This window comes from Pleurodeles waltl, chromosome 3_1, assembly GCF_031143425.1.
Source record: "Pleurodeles waltl isolate 20211129_DDA chromosome 3_1, aPleWal1.hap1.20221129, whole genome shotgun sequence".
NCBI lineage: Eukaryota > Metazoa > Chordata > Amphibia > Caudata > Salamandridae > Pleurodeles > Pleurodeles waltl.
The window spans coordinates 300044680-300066127 of record NC_090440.1 but is presented as its reverse complement, the minus strand read 5'-3'; positions in this window follow the sequence as shown (position 1 = coordinate 300066127).

Below are 21448 nucleotides of genomic sequence, written 5' to 3'. Positions count from 1 at the left end.
CCTGCCACAGCTGAAGTGCAGGTGTGCCAGGGAACAGCCATATCCAGCCTGGTGGACAGGCAGCATCCTACGTCCATATTACAAGGTTGCACATGGCCAGGATTTCTGGGGGGGAACCACCGCCACCAAAAGCCTGGAGGAAACAAACAAAGTAAAGGGAACACCCACCTTCAGGAACACAGGGACATCCGTTGGCACCATGGCACGCGCAATGCAACTCCTTTCAATACTCTACCTGACCCTGCAACTCCCAGGCATGCGACAGAGACCAAGACACCAACCGTAAGTACACCAGCCTAGCACATACTGGAGGAAAACGATGTTAGTACACACACACACAACACACACATGACATGGGAAGCGGTGCCCACACACACACACACATAAACAAACACTGGTACCAACACACAACAATACCCACCACCCCCACATATACATGATGAATGAAAGCCAGGACTAGGTAGAAAACAACAACATCAACTGTGTAGTGCCATATGATAACCATATATTAAAAAATATATAAAACGTATGTACATAAAGGGCCAAGGGCCAGTCCAAAATCCATAGTTCCCCGAGTACACTGGGCACAAGATGACACCCCAACTTGACTCCTGAATGCAAAGTGCACACCTCCACAGGGCAGAGGCATCAATGGGGAATGCAGGCACCTCAGGCGCGAGGGGTGGGGTGGGGGTGGAGGGGTCCTTGGGCTTTTATGGGCGTCCTTCTGTCTTGGCCTAGAGGGGGGCCCTCATGGGTGCCCTTAGATGGAGTGTCCCTGGGCTTGCCCTTGGATGGAGTGGGCTTAGCAGTGGGCTGCATTTTGGGCTTTCCCTAGGATGGTGGGGGTTTAACAAGGCGTGGGCATGGGCTTGGCCATGGAAGTGGAGGGAGTGGGCTTGGCTTGGGAAGAGAAGGGAGTGGGCTTTGGTAGCACGAGCACTGGATGTGACAGGGGTGGAAGTGATAGCTGGTGGAGGGGCAGCGGCAGACTGGGATGCGGAAGGCAGGGGCATAGGAAGGGTAGCAGGGCGCTTGGACGGAACAGTGACTGGGTAAGTGGTGGGGAACATGGAAAAATCACACAGGAAATGTTTTTGGGAACACATGGAAGGACACTGAAAATACGTTTGGGAGTGGAGGGAGTGTGAATGGTTGTGATGTGTGTACGTGAATGTGCCATGGGTGCAGGTGCCTTGTTGAATGAAATGTGTGTGCTGGGGGCTTGTTGGGTGGGTGAGTGTGTACAATGAGATGTACTGGGAGGAGATGAAGGGAGATGGCGGGGGAAGTATGAGTGAATGTTGGGGTGGTGTCTGCAGGTAAGGTGGATGTACTGCTTGTGGGTGTGTTGACAGTTGTGCCTGTGGTGTATGTGGTGCATGAATGGGTGTCAGAAGATGTGGTGATAGTGGAAGTGAGGGCACATGTGGCAGGAACAGTGACTGATGTCATGCTGACTGCAGGTGTGAGTGGTGTGTCGAATGTGAGGGGGAGGTGGATGGGGAGTCGGTGCAGGGTGTGGATGGTGACATGTCTGCATGGATATGTTGAGTGTATGCATGGCGGTGGTGGCATCTGTGGTACTTATGTCTGTCCATGCGTACTGTGTCTGTTGATGTAGATGCATGTGGGTCAGTAAGTGTGCCTTTGATGGGTGAGGGGAGAGGGATGTCAGATTGGGAAAAGATAGCTGGAGGGGGGACGTAAGAAGAAGGGAAACTGGCTGTCATCAATGAGGAGGCCAAAGCCTTAAACAATCTCTGTAGGCCAGACAAGGCACAGTGAATGTCTTCCAGGAACACATTTGTCTGTTGCATCTGGGATTCCAGTCCCTGGATGGCATTCACAATAGTTGTCTTCCCCACAGAGACGGACCCCAGGAGGTAAATAGCCTCCTCGTTGAGGGCAGCAGAGCTGACTGGGGCAGGGGCAGAGGTGCCTGTGGTGAAGGAGCTACCCACCCTCTTGGGTGAGTGGGCAGGGGTAACTGGGTGGGGACCTAGAGGGAGGGCAGTGCCGGTATGGGGGTGGCAGACAAGGATGGTGCTGGAGTGGTCCCAGATGGGTCTGCCACCGCGAGTGAGCCATCATCGGAGGAGGAATCTGAAGATGCAGTAGTCGACCCTGTCTCCCCCGTGGCACTCCCCTTGCCCCCTGTCCCACTTGTCCCCTAGGCTCCACTGGTGTCAGTCTCCTTGGTCCCGTGGCACTTGCCAGTACCCCTTCTCCTTCGCCAGATGATGCTAAAACACACAAAGACAGAGGACAGGGAGGGAGAAAGAGAGATACAGGGTGCAATCGGTCATTTCCAGCACAACCACCACACAGGGTAGAACATCAGCATTTGATGCCATTACATTACACATGATGCCCACTTCTAAACATCCTACTACTTGGTGACACCATGGGAGAAACTGCAAAAATGCACACATTAACCACTGATGGTCTGACTGAGGCAATTCTCTACATGAGGATCGTCATACCCACCACACCTGTCCAGCACCTGCCTACACCCATGGCCATTGATACAGGCATGCACAGGACGGACACCCAAGAGGATCGTGCACGGCTAGTTGGCAGGCCCCCTTGTCTAATGTCAAGAAGCACTGTCACCACTTTATGCACCTATCCCACCCCACCATACATGCAGTGCCTGTCAGCTGATTGTGGACATGGATGCACCCCTGCCACAGTTGTTGGTCAGGACCAATCACAATTTCGCTGACACCCCAGCTCAGAAGGTCCAGTTGCCATGTGCTGGTAAGCAGGTACAGCAAGTGGATGACCACCCAGTTTTGAGTTAAGCAGTCTGGCCCGCTACAACAGAAAGCATGGCATCACTTTCACCTGTGATGTAAATCCTGCCCAGATGGACACAAACCATGGTGGACATCAGTGTACCTATCATCCATGCCACAGCTACCCAATGGTGCCCACCCAGAGCCACCATGTCAACACATGTCACAAGTGACAATGAGAACTCATGCCCATATGGCTACTGTGCTGTCCTCAAGTGCCCATCCACATCAGGGTAGGTCACCACCAATATGCAGGCCATTGGGGGGGGGGTCAGGGTCTGATGGGCACCTCTCCCTTGAGGGGAGGATGTCCCCAGCTGGGTTTCTGTGATCTTCCGTGCCCAGCGTCTCATGTCATCTCATGGCTTTCTGCAGTGGGTGCGATGGCATGCCAAATCCCCTTCTTCTGATTGGCCCTCACCTGCATGGATGACACAGACATATGAGCACAGTCATGTTGGGTGGCATTCCTGGGACAGTAGTGGACAGCACACATCACACTTCCACAGCCACACGTCGTCAGCCAATGTAGCTCTCAGCCCCTCACCCATGTCCATGATCCACTCACACTGCCACCTACCAAAAGCCCCATCCCCATGCAGACAGCTCGCATCACCACCAATGACAATGGGCTCACCTGAAGCTCTGGTGCCCCATACAACTGTCCACACAGGGGCAGGACCCCGTCCACCAGATGCTCCAACTCCTCCTGGGTGAAGGCTGGGGCCTTGTCTCCTGCTGGACGCAGCATCTTGGCTACCAGAATCAGTACACAGCAGCACACGCAGCGGAGGTCTTCAGTGCACAAGATTCAGGAGTCAAGTGAGCATGAGCACATGAAATGGCGGTCACGCCTGCCACAAACATTTCTGTCACCACCGGCAGCAATCACCATTGGCTCCAGCCCTCAATTGGCAACAGTGTGAACCAATGGTGAATAGCATGGCAGTCGTGTCTGCCTACAGCCATGACGTGTTACGCCTGTGGGAGGATCTCATTTCCACTTGTCCCATGCATTCAGAACGGCGGCAACCATTTCACATTTAGAACATGTGATGTGTGTGAAATGTAATGCGTCATACGTCTATGCTGCACGACATGTTAACATCTCTCCCCTGTTCCCAGGTACTATGCACGGTTGAGGATGAGGAATGCACCATTGTACAGGCCCCTAGTCGACCTTGTCACCCTGGAGGAGCATCACATCATCCAGACCTATCTTCTGAACCGTGTGACCATTATGGAACTAGTGGCCCAGTTGGAGCTGGATCTGGTGCCTGCCATACGCAATCCCAATGCCATCCCTCCCACAGTGCAGGTGCTGTCAGTCCTCCACTACCTTGCCTCAGGCTTCTTCTAGGTCACAGTGGGCCTCGCAAGTGGAATGTCGCAGCACATGTTTAGCTCCGTCCTGAGGGATGTACTGTGTGCCCTAAACATATACAAATGTGCAACTACATCCGGTTCCCCCGACGTGCAGATTTTCCCACGTTATGGCACACGTCCCTCATGTTATCGGGGCCATTGATGGCATCCACATTGCCCTTGTGCCACACAGGAGGAATGAACAGGTATTCAGAAACAGCAAAAACGTTAATTCGATCAATGTGCAGGTGGTTTGTCTCACGGACCAGTACATCTCCCAGGTGACGACCAAGTACCCAGGCTCTGTGCATGATTCCTACATGCTGCAGAACAGCAGCGTCCCACACATGATGGGATCTTTCTAGAGGGTCCGGGCCTGGCTCATCGGTATGTACCCCGGCATATGTGTGCCCTTCAGCTCACTGCACCCTTGTGTCCCTGCCCAATTGCCCTCCTGGTCCTGATATGCATTTTCCCTCTATGCACACAGGTGACTCTGGCTATCCCAACCTGCCCTGGCTCCTGATACCCATGAGGCATCCAACCTCAGATGCAGAGGACAGTTACAATGAGGCCCACGGTCCGAACAGACTGGTCATTGAGAGATGCTTTGGTTTGCTGAAGGCCAAGTTACGGTGTTTACATGTCTCCAGGGGGTGCCCTGCTCTACAACCCACAGAAGGTGTTTCAGATCATTGTGGCCCTGAGGTGTCACATCTCATTGCTGGATGCAGAGGAAGGAGTAGCAGAACCAGTGGCTGATGAAGGGGACATGGGGAGTGATGAAGAGGGGGATGATGAGGATGCAGCTGAATCCAGGATGGAGCTGATTCGACATTACTTCGGCTGAGATGCAGGTATGTGCAAACTACGTGGTATGTGTCCTCTACAACTGTTTGCCTTCTCTCTGATGCCACCTTTTGTCTGGGAACACTGGCGGTGATGGTTGCAGATCAGACTCTGGGTGGGTTGGCGGGTGTCACATGTGCACATGACTGAGACAGTCACAGTGTACAGGTCTGGCCCATGGTCAGGCAGGTGTTGTGCTGGTATACTAGTGTCATCAATGTGTAAGTGGAAAGTTCCCTGAGTTGCCACTGCAGGTGCTGTGTGTGTGCCACACAGGGTATTTGCATGTGTGCAGCATCCATCCTGGGAGTCAACATTGGGTGGAAGTGCAACATTGCCGTTGGTGGCAGTGGATATGGGCCAGGTCTGGCACTGGGCATTGTGATTGTGGGACCATTAGATTTGGTATGTGCTGTGTATGTGTGTTGGTACTTTCCATATGGTTGTGGACATGCCTGCTATATCTGCTCTGGATAACTGTTCCTACAGTGCATTTGTGTGGAGTTGGCATCTGTGACTCCTACAGTGATTGTTCTCCCTGTCTTGCTCTTCTTTAAGGACAATGTTGTGGTGTTCTGTGCTCTCTGCCTGGCCTGTAGCGTCCATTGACACATATGTCCAGGCACTGCCTGCTCTACGATCAACCTCCCGGCATTTTGCTGCCCCCACTGTCACCCTCCTATGTATGTGCTGGATAATGGGTTGCCACTTGTACATGCTTGGCAGTTCCATACACACTCATGGCAAATAAACACATAGACATGGACTGTGCTCAGTTGTAGTTTATTTGTGATATACAATTGTGAGGGGTGATGATTGGGGTCATGGTGGTGGTGATTATCAGAATGTTAAGGCCAGCTGTAGGTAGCCCAGGCCCAGTCTGCTGGCCATAGGTAGACAGAGATTTGGGAGTGGACAGTCGACAGGGTCTCATACATAAGGGAGTGTTCAGCAGAGGGTCACCTGCTGGTGGTGGTCTTGGTCTGGGCATCATGTCCGGCTGGGTGTCTAATTGGACGTCCTCGCTTGTGTGGGGGGTTCCCCATCTACAGGGGTAGGGATGCTGGTGTCCTGCGAGCCCTGTGGCAGGACCTCCATGCTACTGGCTGCCACTGACGTGAAGGGCTGTGATGGGATGTGGCCAGAGGTAGGGGCCTGGAGCACCCCTACAATGGAGGCCACGGTGGCACTCTGGGCCTGCCACTGTTGCATGGCCTCCTGATTGTATTGCCCCCGCAGCCGCTGTGTCTCCTGCATGGTGGCGAGGATCTGATCCACTGTATCCTGGGTGTGCTGGTACACACCCAGGACTTGGCTGAGGCCCTCCTGGGCAGTCATTTGGTGTGGCTGTCCAGAGCCTTGGGTCACTGTTCCCCTCTCACTAGCCCTAGCCCCGTGTGTCTGTGCCCCTGGCACAGTGTGCCCACTTCCAGTGTCAGCAGGGCAATCATTGTCTGGGGTGGGTGCCCTTGACACTGGCCGCTGTACTACAGGGCACACCTCTGATTGTTGGGTCCCTGGGTCACAGGTTTGGGGTTCAGGTTCTGTCTGTGGTGTTGTTGCCACATGGGTAGGTTCTTCCGGTGTGTCCAGGGTGGGTGTGTTGTTGGTAGACTGCCAGTGGCCCCAGATGGCGCAGGCAAGTCATCCTCATTCAGACATCCTGTAGGGCCTTCATCCTGGTGAGGGCTGCCTAAGCCTGGAATCCTCTGCAGAGAGTCAATTGGAGTGGCACCTGTGAATGGATACAGTAGATGTTAGTTGTGTGACTGTTGTGTAAGCATACAGTGGCTCAACATGTTTCCCTGTGTTAGAAATAACGTCTGCTGCACTGCAGACATTTGTTTGGATTGGATTGTGGGAGCTGTGGTTCTTCACATGTGTTTGGGACAGGGTCAGTGGGGTGGGTTGCTGTGGGTTGGTTGTCAGCTGGAGGGGAGGTAGTGGGGGCCCACCGCCTGTCTTGCTACTGGTTATCCTCTGCCTCCACCTCTTTCTGATGTCCTCCCTTGTGCTTGGGTATGTGCTGACTGCATTGATCCTGTTACGATCCTCTGCTATAACTCCGTCTTTTCGGCTATTGAAGTCTGTTGGACCTGGACTCCCAGGACCTGGAACTCATTTTTGGTGATTTGTGCATACTTCTGGTGTGGCATGTTATAGGGTGGGAATGTGTTGTATGTGTCGGGTGGAGTACGGAATGTGTGGTGAAATAGGGGTGTATGGCTGTGTGTGCTGGTGAGATGCGGTGTTGCTTTTTGCAATGTGTGCTGTGTGATCTTTGTTTGCTGTGTTTCGTGTGTGCTCGGTCTCAGGTGTGGCTATAGGTGATCGTGTTTGTCGCTATTGATTGTTGGGGGAGGCGGTTGTATGGGGGCGTGGTAAGGTGTGCATGGTGTGTGTATGGTTATCAGGTGTGGGATATTTGAACTAGCCAATGTGGTGTTAGCCACTTTCCGCAGTGCCTTTTTGTTCCGCCGCGGTGCAAACTGCCTATGGTGTCCACCATACATGTTGCGCTGTACTGGAGGTTAATTGATAATATGGCGGTTGGAATGGTGTCGGTGTGGCGGGAACTACGATTGATCAGTCAGTCATTCACCGTGGGTTGGCCTGGGGGTGTTGGTTTTGTGCATGTATTTTGGCCGATTGTTTTTTGTAACTTGTAATCCGGCAGTCGCTATTCTGCCACTGCTGCTGGTATAGTGGCGGAATTTCGCATGGCGATCTTGCCCAAATACCGCCAAACTCGTAATGAGGGCCAAAGTCATATTCGTAAAGAAGGTTGGAGTGCACAATACCCCCCAGACTTGGTGCATGATAATTGCAGCAATCCAGTTTTGGTGTTAGGTCCACTAAGAAGTAGGACCGGATGTCAAAATCCGCTCTGCCAGCGTAGTTTATAGAATTTGGGTACTGTGGAGTTCCTGAGTTCAGCATTCTGGCACAGAGCAGAATTTGTTTGCACATGCAAGGTTGGATTTTGGCACTCTCCTGAGCTGCTAGCAAGCGAGCGCAGGACGTTGCATTCAATTGCGATGTTTCCGGATCCACTCATGAGAGTCCATGTCAGGAATAAGGCTGCGTGCGGTCCAGGTCCCGTCCGAAACTCCGCTGCACGTATTTGCACACCACTTGTCATCCCTTCCTGTTCTAAAAGTGGTCATCTGCATCGCCTGCCCTGTGGTAAAGCTCATGTAGCTGCAGGGTCAGGACATTGGTGGACAAGATGCACTTATCAGTGCTATTCTATGAAGGGACTACAATTCCCAGGTTATTAGAAGCAGCAGCCATCTTGGGGTGTGGCAGGCCTATAAAGCCCAGTCAAACCCAAGCACATTGCTCACTATTTTGAAGACTTCAATGCAGTCAGACCTCGTGGGGGTTCCTCTGAAGAAGAGCAGATTTCCTGCAAGGCAGATTGACAACAAGTCGGGGTATCCTTGTTTCCATGGTGAATTCCGGTCCGAGTAGGTCGTACTCGTAGCGGTGAGGTCCTGATGAGCCCAATCATGAAGGGAGTTGTTACTTCCAAAAGTACAGCACCTCTTAGCACAACGAGCAAAGCGCTTCCAGTTCTAAGAGTAATACGGCCTTGGTGCGATGATAAAGCGCTTCGGATCACAGAAGTAAAGCGCCCCTTAGCACAATGAGAAAAGCGCTTCAGGCCACACGCGTAAGGCGCCCTTGGCACGATAATCAGAAGCGCCTCAGTCCACATGAGTAAGGCGCCCTTTGCACGACAATCAATGAGTTTCAGTCCACATGAGTAAAGCGCCGTTGACACGACAATCTAAACGTTTCAGTCCACGAGTAACGCGCCCTTGGCACGACAATCAAAGTGTTTCAGTCCACATGAGTAAAGCGCCAGGCCACATGAGTAAAGCGGTCTTGGCAGGAGGATGAAAACACTTTAGTTCACATGAGTGAAGCGCCCCCTTAGTACAACGAGCAAAGCGCTTCAAGGAACAAGAGTAAAGCGCCCTTGGCACGACAATCAAAGCGTTTCAGGCTACATGAGTAAAGCGATCTGGGCACAAGTATCAAAACACTTCAGGCCACATGCGTAAAGCGCCCCTTAGCGTAATGAGCGCAACGCATCAGAAAAAGCAGGCGAAAGTGCTCCCTGGCATAAGGAACAAAGCGCTTCATGTATGATGATCAAAGCGCTTCATGAACAACAAGCAAGGTGCTTCTGCCTAACGAACAAAATGCTTCAAGTTCAATGAGTAAACTTTCAGGCCTAGGTAGTAAATGTGAAAACGTTTCAGAGATAAGCAAATTATTGTTTTTTGGGAAGCATAATTTGTGAGATACATATTTAGGTCTTTGAGAATTTCTAGGCTGAGATCAAACGTATATTTTATGAATGCATAATTGTTACATGATTGATATTGAGAGTATGACCATAGTACACAGCTCTTGCCATCTCTAGGTTCAGAGGTTGCAGTTTGTTCTTGTTCCATGATTCAAAGGAGGAGCTATGCCCAATTCACAAAGGTCTCAATCTGATATCATGGAGACGCCTTTATTAAAGAGTCTATTGGTGAGTTATACTGTTATGAATGAATGTATGCATATTTGTTCTAACCATTTCTTTTCAGATTTCTCTCCCTGCAGTTACCTACCCTAAATCCCTTCCGCCCGCCTGGCTTCATCACAACTCTCTGCTATAATAGTTTTCTGAGTTGGTGACACCGGGAGGTGGGCCTTTTGTTCAGCAGCTTGCAGATCCCGAGGAAAGGACACTGTGACAGTAGGTGTTTACTCGTGCAGGTTCCACCATGAGAGTCCGTGTCAAGAATAAGGCTATGTGCGGTCCAGGTCCCGCTCGAAACTCTGCTGCGCGTATTTGCGGCGCTTCATGCGCACCACTTGTCATCCCTTCCTGTTCTAAAAGTGGTCATCAGCATCGCCTGCCCTGTGGTAAAGCTCATGTAGCTGCAGGGTCAGGACATTGGTGGACAAGATGCACTTATCAGTGCTATTCTATGAAGGGACACAAATTCCCAGGTTTTTAGAGGCAGCGGCCATCTTGGGGTGTGGCAGGCCTATAAAGCCCAGCCACACCCAAGTACATTTCTCACTATTTTGAAAATTTCGATGCAGTCAGACCTTGTGGGGGTTCCTCTAAAGAAGAGCAGATTTCCTGCAAGGCAGATTGACAGCAAGTCGGAGTATCCTTGTTTCCATGGTGAATTCAAATCTGAGTAGTTCGTATTCGTATCGGTAAGGTCTTGATGTACCAAATCTTGAAGGGAGTTGTTACTTCCAAAAGTACAGCGCCCCTTAGCACAACGAGCAAAGCGCTTCCAGTTCTAAGAGTAAAGCAGCCTTGGTGCGACAATCAAAGCGCTTTGGATCACAGCAGTAAAGCACCCCTTAGCACAACGAGAAAAGCGCGTTAGGCCACACGCGTAAGGCACCCTTGGCACGATAATCAAAAGCACTTCAGGCCACATGAGTAAAGTGCCCTTGGCATGACAATCAAAGCGTTTCAGTCCACATGAGTAAAGCACCCTTGGCACGACAATCTAAGCGTTTCAATCCACATGAGTAAAGCGCCCTTGGCACGTCAATCCAAGTGTTTCAGTCCACATGAGTAAAGCGCCCTTGGCAAGACAATCAAAGCATTTCAGTCCACATGAGTAAAGCACTCTTGGCATGACAATCAAAGCGTTTCAGTCCACATGAGTAAAGCGCCCTTGGCACAACAATCATAACGCTTTAGTTCACATGAGTAAAGCGCCCCCTTAGCACAACGAGCAAAGCGCTTCAAGGCACAAGAGTAAAGTGCCCTTGGCACGACAATCAAAGCATTTCAGGCTACATGAGTAAAGCGATCTGGGCACGAGTATCAAAATGCTTCAGGCCACATGAGTAAAGCGCCCCTTAGCATAACGAGTGTAGAGCTTCAGAAAAAGAAAGCAAAAGTGCTCCCTGGCATAAGGAACAAAGCGCTTCATGTATGATAATCAAAGCGCTTCATGAACAACAAGCAAGGCGCTTCTGCCTAACGAACAAAACTCTTCAAGTTCAATGAGTAAACTTTCAGGCCTAGGTAGTAAATGTGAAAACGTTTCAGAAATAAGCAAATTATTGTTTTTTGGGAAGCATAATTTGTGAGATACATATTTAGGTCTTTGAAAATTTCTAGGCTGAGATCAGACGTATATTTTATGAATGCATAATTGTTACATGATTGATATTCAGAGTATGACCATAGCCCACAGCTCTTGCCATCTCTAGGTTCAGAGGTTGCAGTTTGTTCTTGTTCCATGGTTCAAAGAAGGGGCTATGCCCAATTCACAAAGGGTCTCAATCTGATATCATGGAGAAGCCTTTATTAAAGAGTCTATTGGTGTGTTATACTGTTATGAATGAATGTATGCATATTTGTTCTAACCATTTCTTTTCAGATCTCTCTCCCTGCAGTTCCCTACCCTAATTCCCTTCCCCCCGCCTGGCTTCATCATAACTTTCTGCTATAATAGCTTTCTGAGTTGGTGACACCGGGAGGTGGGCCCTTTGTTCAGCAGTGTGCAGATGCCGAGGAAAGGATACTGTGACAGTGCGTGTTTACTCATGAAGGTTCCACCATGACCAAAACAGTCCTACTCGCGAGTGTGAATGCATCTGGAGTCGATTTTCTACTCCAGGTACTACTAAATATTCTCAGAAAGTGTATTTTGAGTGCATTTTATTATCCTTTCAAGTTGTTTTTTGATTGAGAAGGCTTTTTTTTCAAACAGGAAGGAAGTGCCCCAGAGAATTAATCTTTCTGGTACTATGCAGCAGGCTCTTTCCAGTGCTCTGTCCATCTTCTAGTCACTTTTCACTTGGATTTCAAGGTCTCCTGAAAATACATTTGGATTTAAGGGTTTTGTGTTTGTGAAATCACACAAGTAAGTTCAAAAACGATTGTATAAGGGTGCTGTTTGTTTGCTTGGGCATGTACCAATATTTCTTTGTATTTTAATTAGATCTTTACATTTTATAGTTGTGGGTATCCTAGGGTTTAATTATGGGACTGGTTATTATTTATTTTTCTTTTCATTAATTTTTCATCTTTTGTAAAGAAAAATTGTTGCACAGCTCAGTCAGAACCTGTCCTTTTTTACATATTTGTAACATTTGCAATATTATTTTACTATGTGGTCTAGATTTCCAAAGGGCCATCTATGCAGTAGGCCCAGTACTAGTAGTAATTGTTGCATGAAATAAATATTTCAGTGGTATATGATTTTAAAACTTCATTTGAGGCAGGGATGGCATTGGATTAAATTCAAAATGTTGGTGTTTTTTGCATTTCTTTTTTTGGGCAAAAAGTGAAAAAGTTGTGTGGTAAAATTTTATGGCATAGGAGGATGTGTGTACTGTTCTTGTGAAATTTTTATAGCTCAGTTAATTTTCATATTTTGCATTCCTAAATTAATATTAGTGTTTTCTTCTTACCAGGCCTGGACGGAGTTCAAGGAGTTCTACTCCAAGGAATTCTGAGGAGTTCATTTAAAACGTCATGGGATTCTGTGGAGGCGGAGTTTGTGACCTGCAAGTTGGCACCCTCTCCTGAATGTGTCCGATGTCTGAAGCACTAAGCAGGGTCAGGCCTGAGTTCAGGACAGGGCCGTAGGCAGTGAAAGCTATTGTTTCAGGCTTCTTGTGTACCAGTGTGCACAAACAATATATACATGAAAAAAATGAGAACTCATCTGGTTCCCCGTCCCCAGTAGACCTGCACTCTGCCTTCCTCTGCCCTCTACTCTCTGGCTCAGCCCGTGGTACTGGTGGAGGAAGGCCTTGTTGGAATCCACAATCCCCCTGGGTCTGGAACTGCTGGTGCCAGTTACAGCTTCATCGTCGTTGGGACAAAACTGCACACTGCAGCTCAGGCATGCACTATGTGGCACATAACTGGGCTGCAGTTTGCACATGGTAAGCTCTGCTCGGCTGGCGGGGATAGCAGAGTTTTTGGGTTGAACTCCACACTCCAAGCGGAGCGCGGTGTGCCAAAAGCTCCATTAGCTCCGCCAATGGAACGGAGCATGCCGCCCACCCTTAGTTATTACCACCATACCGCCTTATGACCAGTGTGTGTGTGTGTATGCGTTTGTCATCATCCACCATTTGTCTTGTTTTCCATGTCGTGTGGCCAGGGGGCATTTTGAGTAGTCTATGTTCATGTGTTTTTTGTTCCCTATGCCTCCTTGTTCACAGTTGCTTTTTGATCATGTGGCTGACAGCCATTTTGTCCATCCAGCCAGGGCCTGCTTGCCACAGGCTTGCATGTGTTCTTTCTTTGTTCCCCATGCTTCCTTGCTCCTTGTTGCTGTTGTTTCACCATGTGGCTGGTGTCGATCCAGCCAGTGTCCTTTTGCCATAGGCGTGCATGTGTTCTTTGTTTGCCATCCCTCCTTGTGGTTTTTTACCATGTTGTTTGCAGCTGTTTTGTGCATCCAGACAGTGTTTCTTTCCCATAGGCTTGCTTGGAAACATCAGAGATTTTTGATCATCTTCTTTAAGTTAAATTTATGTTTTGTTTTGTTATTTTAATTTTTACTGTATTTCTCCAACATTTTTTTATTTGTATTCCAATTTTTGATTTTATTGTATTTTAATTGTTTATTTTTTATGTTAATTGTATAATTTTCTTTATTTTGTTTTTTTAATTTCTTGTTTTATTATTTTGATTTTATTTCTTTAATTTGTTTCATTTTTTTACTTTTTACATTTATTCAATTTTATTTAATTCAGCAATATGCCTTGTTCCATCCATCCATCCATCCATTTCTCCATGCATCCATACATCTACCAAAGTCACACAGCCATGCTACAGCATTCTGTTCCTTCTGGTGTATAATAGTTCCATATTCTCCTGGACACCATGGACGTACCGCAGACACATCAGCAGCAAAAATTCTATTTTTTAATGATTATTCCATTTCCCCTGGACAACCTTACCACCACAGGTTTTTTAAGGATTATTCTATTTACCGATCCACCTCTCTCTGACAACATGGGAGTTTCCTTCAAAACTGATGGAGATAAAGCAAAGAGCTATATCTGCATGTTACATGAGTAACCAACTGTACATTTGTCTGTGCTATTTCAACCTGCAAAAATGCCACATTTCACTAACTACATGTTTTTACCACTTGGTTGCTTTTAGGAGCACTAGAGAAGAGACATCACATCAGCAGCAACACTGCCAAAGAGAAGTCCTGTACAGCTACTTCGGGTTCTCCAAACTCTTTCACTTGTGCATTTTAGTGCCACTGCCAACTGAGAGCTTAAGATGGCCCCAAAGAAAGTTGCTCCCAAGAAAGTGGTCAGTAAGAAAAAGTAGCTTTCCACCAGTGGTGTACCAATGACAACCTTTTTCAGGAGATGTGTATCTGCCACAATGGTTTCCAGAGAGGAACCTTGGAGCAGCACTCCAACATCAACAGCATCACCCCAACCTAAGCCCAAGACCATTTCTGTCATTGAGGCAGCCACTGCAATCATGGTGACACAGACGAACAGATACGTTGAATTAGATGTGTCCATTTTGCAAAGTAGTACCCAATCTTTTCAAGAAGCAGAGCAAAGTGGACAACATCTGCAGCCAGCAATAGTAGATCTTCCCAAAGCTGGAGCAGAACAGATCAAGCTTCCTACTAAGCCAGAACCTCCTCTTTTAGAATCAATGGCTCCCAGGTCTCTAGCAAGAAAAAGCACGGGTACTAGTTCACCATCTTCTCCAAGCACACTTTGTATGATGATAATAGGGATATGTAGTGGACCCCGGCAGAGTCCAGGAGATGCCAGGAGAGGCAGGGGAAAGCAATGTTCCAGAAAGACATAGAATCATAGAAGGGGATGATGATGAGAAGGATGATGATAATGAGCCAGTCATTGTTATGGAAACTGGTACAGTGGAGTCCGACATTACTATCCAAATTGCTCCAAGGAATGTGGCACATGCAGCACTGCCAGCTCCTATATCTGTAAGGCCCCAGCAGAGACCTGCACCAACCCATACCTCAGTAGAAGAATGCACTGCAGAGAGGCAATCAATACACCCACCAACCTCCAGTTTTTCTTCAGGCATTGGCAGTTGCCCAGTAAAAAAGTACTTCTCCCCAGTTTGGAACTTTTTTATGATTAGCAAAGAGAAGGAGAACATTGCAATGTGCTCCATTTACCACAAGTATTCATAGAAGTAAGTGCAGTTCACATTATGGTACCGGATGCCAGACGACTATGTGAAAAAACATCAGGCAATCCGGTGGGAGGAGCGACTTAAAAAACTGCTGAATTTGGTCCCCCGTGGCGAAGGTGAGGAGAGCCGGGAAACATCAGCTACAACTGGTCACATTACAGTGGAAGGTGAGGAAGAAGAGGGTGATATCCTCATGCAAAGCAGCCCTGTCTCTAGCAGTGCACCTGAATCATCCACCTCAGCAACCTTGCAATGGCACAGGAAGACTTACAGTCAGATGGAGAACCACGGCATATGGTGACTGCACCATGACGCACATTGAGTCTACCACAACCTACAACTTAAAAGTCGCCTGAAGAGACACAGGATGCACTTGGTCAATGCCAGCAACCCAACTACCGTTGGCGTACACAACTTACAGGGAACAGCCCTATGCACTAGGCCATGCACTACCAGTTACAATGCTAGTCACCAGGCCATGGGTAAAATGCATAACGCCATTAGCTGCACCCCTGAAACCCACAGGACCCTGCCCAGTAGTAGATGCCCACTAGCATTATTGAGGTTGGAGTGCATCTGAGCTTGCCCATCATGGAACCTACCCTGCCATGTTCGCCCTGGCCTAGGTGCACCAACAGACCCACATCCCCCACCCAGGTAACACCTTAATGGGCACAAAGTCATGATTCTGAATCTTTACTCACCCCCTTGTGGCTGCTGTGATGCCTTCAAGCGCCCATCCAACTCTGGATAGGCCACCGCCAGGATGCAAAAACATCAGGGGTGTCAGGGTACGATGGGCACCCCTTCCTATTTGGGAGGCCAGCCCCAGCTGGGCCTCCGCCGTCTTCCTTGCTGAGTGGCTCAGGTCCTCCCACCGTTTGCGACAGTGGGTGCTCCGCCTGTCAAAGACCTCCAGGGTCCGCACCTCCTTGGCGATGGCAAGCCAAATTCCCTTTTTCTGATGGGCGCTGACCTGCAGAAAAAGATACAGCAGAAAAGGTATTATTCATACCGTCCGGACTGCTATACTCATGGCCCACCATATCCTTCCCATCCCCTTACCCAGAGACATTGCCCACCGAACATGCAGCACTCTGCCCAGGACCCCTCAGCCCCCCACCTACAAGACGCTTACACACACAGCACTCCATACATTCATGTCCCACGCATCGTGCTCACAATGTACTCACCTGTTTCTCTGGAGGACCATAAATTAAAGGGTACTGGCGTAGGACCGCATCCACTAGTCTCTTCAACACCTCCGAAGTGAAGGCAGGGGCCCTTTCACCAGGCACTAGAGCTATGGTCGCTTCCAGCCACTGGTCACAGCAGCACTTGCAGTGTAGGTCCTCTCCTGTTGAAGGTCAGGTAGTAAGTGAGTGAACTGATAGAAAATGGCGGCCATCTCCGTGGCGGTGCGAACCGTCACTACCGGCGTGCATCACCATTGGCTCTTGGAACCCATAGGTCCCAATGATAGCCAATGATGTGTTGCATGGCGGTCATCGACCGCCTCCCGCAACAGCGCACAACGCCAGCGGAATTACCTAATTTCTACTTGTCCCTCCTCACAGGTCAGGCGCCCGCCATTTCAGGGGGGCACAGGCCAATGCACCTAACTGCATCACAGCAGACATAGGCACATTAATGGGCCTACACGTTCACACACTATTCCTGTAAAAAAAGAAAGGCATATTATTCTGGGTATATGTTTGAGTATGACCATCTGCTCACCGTTTTTCACCCTAGAGTTCAACCGCTGTGGATGAATAGGAGATGGAGACATATCCCCGTGTACAGACCCCTGGTGGACTTGGCAACAGTGGAGGACAGGCACATTATCCTAATCTACAGACCTGATAGGGCCACAATCCAAGAGCTGTGTGCCCAATTGGAGCCATACCTGATTTCAGCTATCCACCACCTCACAGGTATCTCCCCTCTAGTGTAGGTCCTGTCAGTGCTCCATTTCTTGGCAAGTAGTTCCTTCCAAGCGACAGTGGCCATGGCGTCAGGATGTCACAGCCTATGTTCTCAAATGTGCTGATGAGAGAGTGGTGATATTATGGACCCTCTCCAAGAATCCGGGATTGTTATTTTTGCTGAAATCTGCTGAAATAAGGGCTTCAGTTTATCTGACCAGTAACTTGCATCTTGTTTAAACAATGCAGGCAGCTTCCCATTGGGACCTGGAGCCCCCTCCCATCTCCCTTTTGATATCTGTCTATGTATTGCCCGACTGGTGACTGCAAAGGGCTCCAACGTCTGCTCCTAGGGGCACGTGATTGGCACCACCTCCCCTTCGGCTTCTATTGCAACCTTATAGCTGGGCTCATACAGTAAGAGTTTTCCTGGCTCGTGGGATTGAGTTTGGCTACCTTAAGTACAATTGAAATGCTCATGCAGAAACGTTGCCCAGGACTCTTCATGAGGATGGAGCTAATTCCACAGTGAGTGGGGTGCTGCATTGTATTGGCTGTGCACCAAAACTGCGCATGATCATTGCTCTTTATGTCATAAAGGAGCTTGGCCCAAAACATATCATCCCCTTTTTTATTGACCAGTATAGCTTTGCTAATGCCTCTTTATTCAGCTCTCATTGCAGTTTCGTCATCTGATCTCCAGCAGAGTTTCCTACGGCAAAAGTTGATATTTCTCTTATGCCTCTTTACCTTAATTGTGTCTTTGTCAATTGACGATGTTGTCTTCTTTGCCTTTCCCCATTTTCCCATGACATTGCTGTTGCACTTGTATCCCTTCACTCTTTTGTGGAAACTTCCCATGCAACAATAGCATTTGTAATCATATATTCTGGCTCTTGCAATACTTTCTTTGCAGTCGACAAAAGTTGTTCTATCATAGCAGTATTACATTTGATTCTTTTGTCATTCGTAGTGTGCACCAAGATAAGAGATTTAGGGGGTCATTCAGACCCCGGCGGGCGGCGGGAGCCGCCCGCCTGGAGGGAACCGCCATATGGCCGCTCCGCGATCGAAAGACCGCGGAGGCCATTCTGGCTTTCCCGCTGGGCTGGCGGGCGACCGCCAGCAGGCCGCCCGCCAGCCCAGCGGGAAACCCCTTCCCACGAGGAAGCCGGCTCCGAATGGAGCCGGCGGAGTGGGAAGGTGCGACGGGTGCAGTTGCACCCGTCGCGAATTCCAGTGTCTGCTGAGCAGACACTGGAATTCAAAGTGGGGCCCTCTTACGGGGGCCCCTGCAGTGCCCATGCCATTGGCATGGGCACTGCAGGGGCCCCACGACACCCCTCACCGCCATCCTGTTCCTGGCGGTCGGAACCGCCAGGAACAGGATGGCGGTGAGGGGGTCGGAATCCCCCATGGCGGCGCAGCAAGCTGTGCCGGCATGGGGGATTCCCAGGGCAGCGGAAAACCGGCGGGAGACCGCCGGTTTTCCTGGTCTGACCGCGGCCAAACCGCCGCGGTCAGAATGCCCTGCGGGGCACCGCCAGCCTGTTGGCGGTGCTCCCGCATCCCCGCATCCCCGGCCCCGGCGGTCCTTGAACGCCGGGGTCGGAATGAGCCCCTTAGCTTGATAAAAGGCGGCAGATGGACTCACTTTCAGTGTGATCACTTGTGGGAGGAGGTCGCTAGATTCTTCCTAGATCAAATTGTATGCTAAAACTGTGTGGAAGAGTAACACAGGTGTAATCCAGTGTTATGGCAGCTGTCAAGGAATGGAGTGTTGCTGTGGGAGGATTGTCTTTAACAAAGAGGTGCTCTAATTCTCAGGTGCTTGGCAGTTTTAGTTTGTCTTCCCATTGAGTCCCCCCCCACAGAGGGATGTCCCAGTGCGAAGATTGAATGGTTATTAGTTCATCCCACGCTAGTGAGCCGAGTAAATATAGGTTAAAGTTCCCAGAAAGATTAAAGTTGGGGGTTTGTTTTTTCTCCCAGGAGCCTTTTAAAATCACTAATTAATGGGGGTCATTACAACATTGGCGGTGAAAGCCGCTTAACGCCGTGCAGAAGACCACCAACACACCGCTGGGGCCGCGGAATTCCGCCACATCTATTTTGACCCACATCTCGAAATCCGTCAAAATTCAGACACCCACACAAATCCGCCACACCAAAGGTCTGTGATAAACTGGCGAAAACAAAACCTCCACCGTCACGCCAACAGAAATACGCCCATGCTATCACGACCCACAAATCCACGCGACGATCTTTCAGCTGTGGTATTCCATTGGCGGTACACACTGCCGCGCTCAAAATACACACACTTCTACAAAACACCGCCACATTGGACAATTCCAAATACACACACCTGATACACATACACACACCACTCCCACACACTCAATACTATATAAAACACACACCCACATCACCCCCAAACACCTATGACCAAAAATTCCGAAAGAAGGCCAGAGAGAGACACCACCATCCACAAACTAGCAGCCACAGGCACTCAACACCATCACCCACACAACTTCCACCCACAAAACACCACACACCACTACATATCACCACGCACAACACCCCACACATCACCCACACCACCACATGGCATGGCAAAGACACCCCAGGTTCTCGTCGGAGGAGATCAGGGTCCTGGTGGAGGAAATCGTCTGGGTAGAGCCACAGCTATTTGGAGCATAGGTGCAGCACACCTCCATAGCTAGGAAGATGGAGCTATGGCGAAGAATAGTCGACAGGGTCAATGCAGTGGGACAGCACCCAAGAAATAGGGACGACATCAGGAAGAGGTGGAACGACCTACGGGGGAAGGTGCGTTCTGTGGTCTCAAGACACCACCTGGCGGTACAGCGGACTGGCGGCGGACCCCCACCTCCTCACCCACAACTAGCAACATGGGAGGAGCAGGTCTTAGCGATTCTGCATCCTGAGGGCCTCGCAGGAGTCGGTGGAGGAATGGACTCTGGTAAGTCAAACCTTTAACTATCATATCCCCCACCCTACCTGCATGCTATCACAGACCCCCACCCTCGCCCCCTCCCCTATCACTCCAACTCCTCACAAATGTACTAATAACACAAACCACACATCCCAACACCAAGCTCTGCATGACACAACAAAGCATGGACACTCATCACTAAAGCATGCCCACTGCAAATACCCATAACAACCCCCTCAACCATCATCACACAAGCCCCCACACAGGAATGCTAGCACTGGGGTACACGGTCACCCACCCATTGCACACCATGACACACACAGATGCAATAATCATGCTTTTACACCCCTGCATGACCACTACCCAACGTCACCAGAAAGGAGGGTCCAGACATCTCCACCCCACCCACAGAAGAGGCCCAAGAGTGATGACTGCAGCTCTGTCCAAATGGATCCAGATGACCAGCCCAGACCATCGTGGGCCTCGGGACAGTCGGTTCCCCTCGCACAGGCACAGCCCACCACAGACCTACCACCCTCTGGTAACACCAGCACAGCACCCACCCAGTGGGCCCATACCTCCGTCCCCAGGACACGTCAATCAGCTGTGTGCCCACCACTACAGGGAACCCACGATAACCCACCACCCCAACAACAACAGGGACCTGGGGGCAGTGGCAGTGGGCACACGGTCCAGGGGATGGAGGCACAGGAACACAGGGGAACTGGGAGGGCTGCTGTGCGACACGGGGCGGACCGGCCAAGGGAACCCACTCTTCACGAGGCCCTCTCCTCCATCATGGGATCATACCACCACTCCCAGGAGACAATGGCAATGGTCCTGGACAAGTTTCAGGAGACCCAGCGCATGCAGGAGGAACAGTATTTGGGGTTCAGGGAGGAACTCAAAACCATCAGCTCCGCCCTGGGCACCATCGTAGGGGTGCTGAAGGAAATACTTAACACCAGGAGGGACACTGTGGCACCACAAGGGGCCCCTGACACTAGCATGGACGATGAACTGCCCACCACCTCCGCCGGCGCTAGTGGACAGGAGGCACTGCCACAGACCACCACACCAGCACCCCACCCCCTGCAGATGGAGAACCACCCCGCAAGCGGTCCCTGAGATCCAGGAAAAAGACAGAGCACGATGCCAAGACCCCGCCAAGAAATGAGACCACCCTGATTGTCAAACCACTGTCCCACTTTGTAACCCTGTCTAGATTGGATCTGCCCCAGCTCCACATCATATGCCCAATGGGCAATGCACCTGTGAGACTAATAGACTGGACTCTGTCATGGACATTCCTCCACCATCACCCCTCACCATTTTACAACCCCTCCAT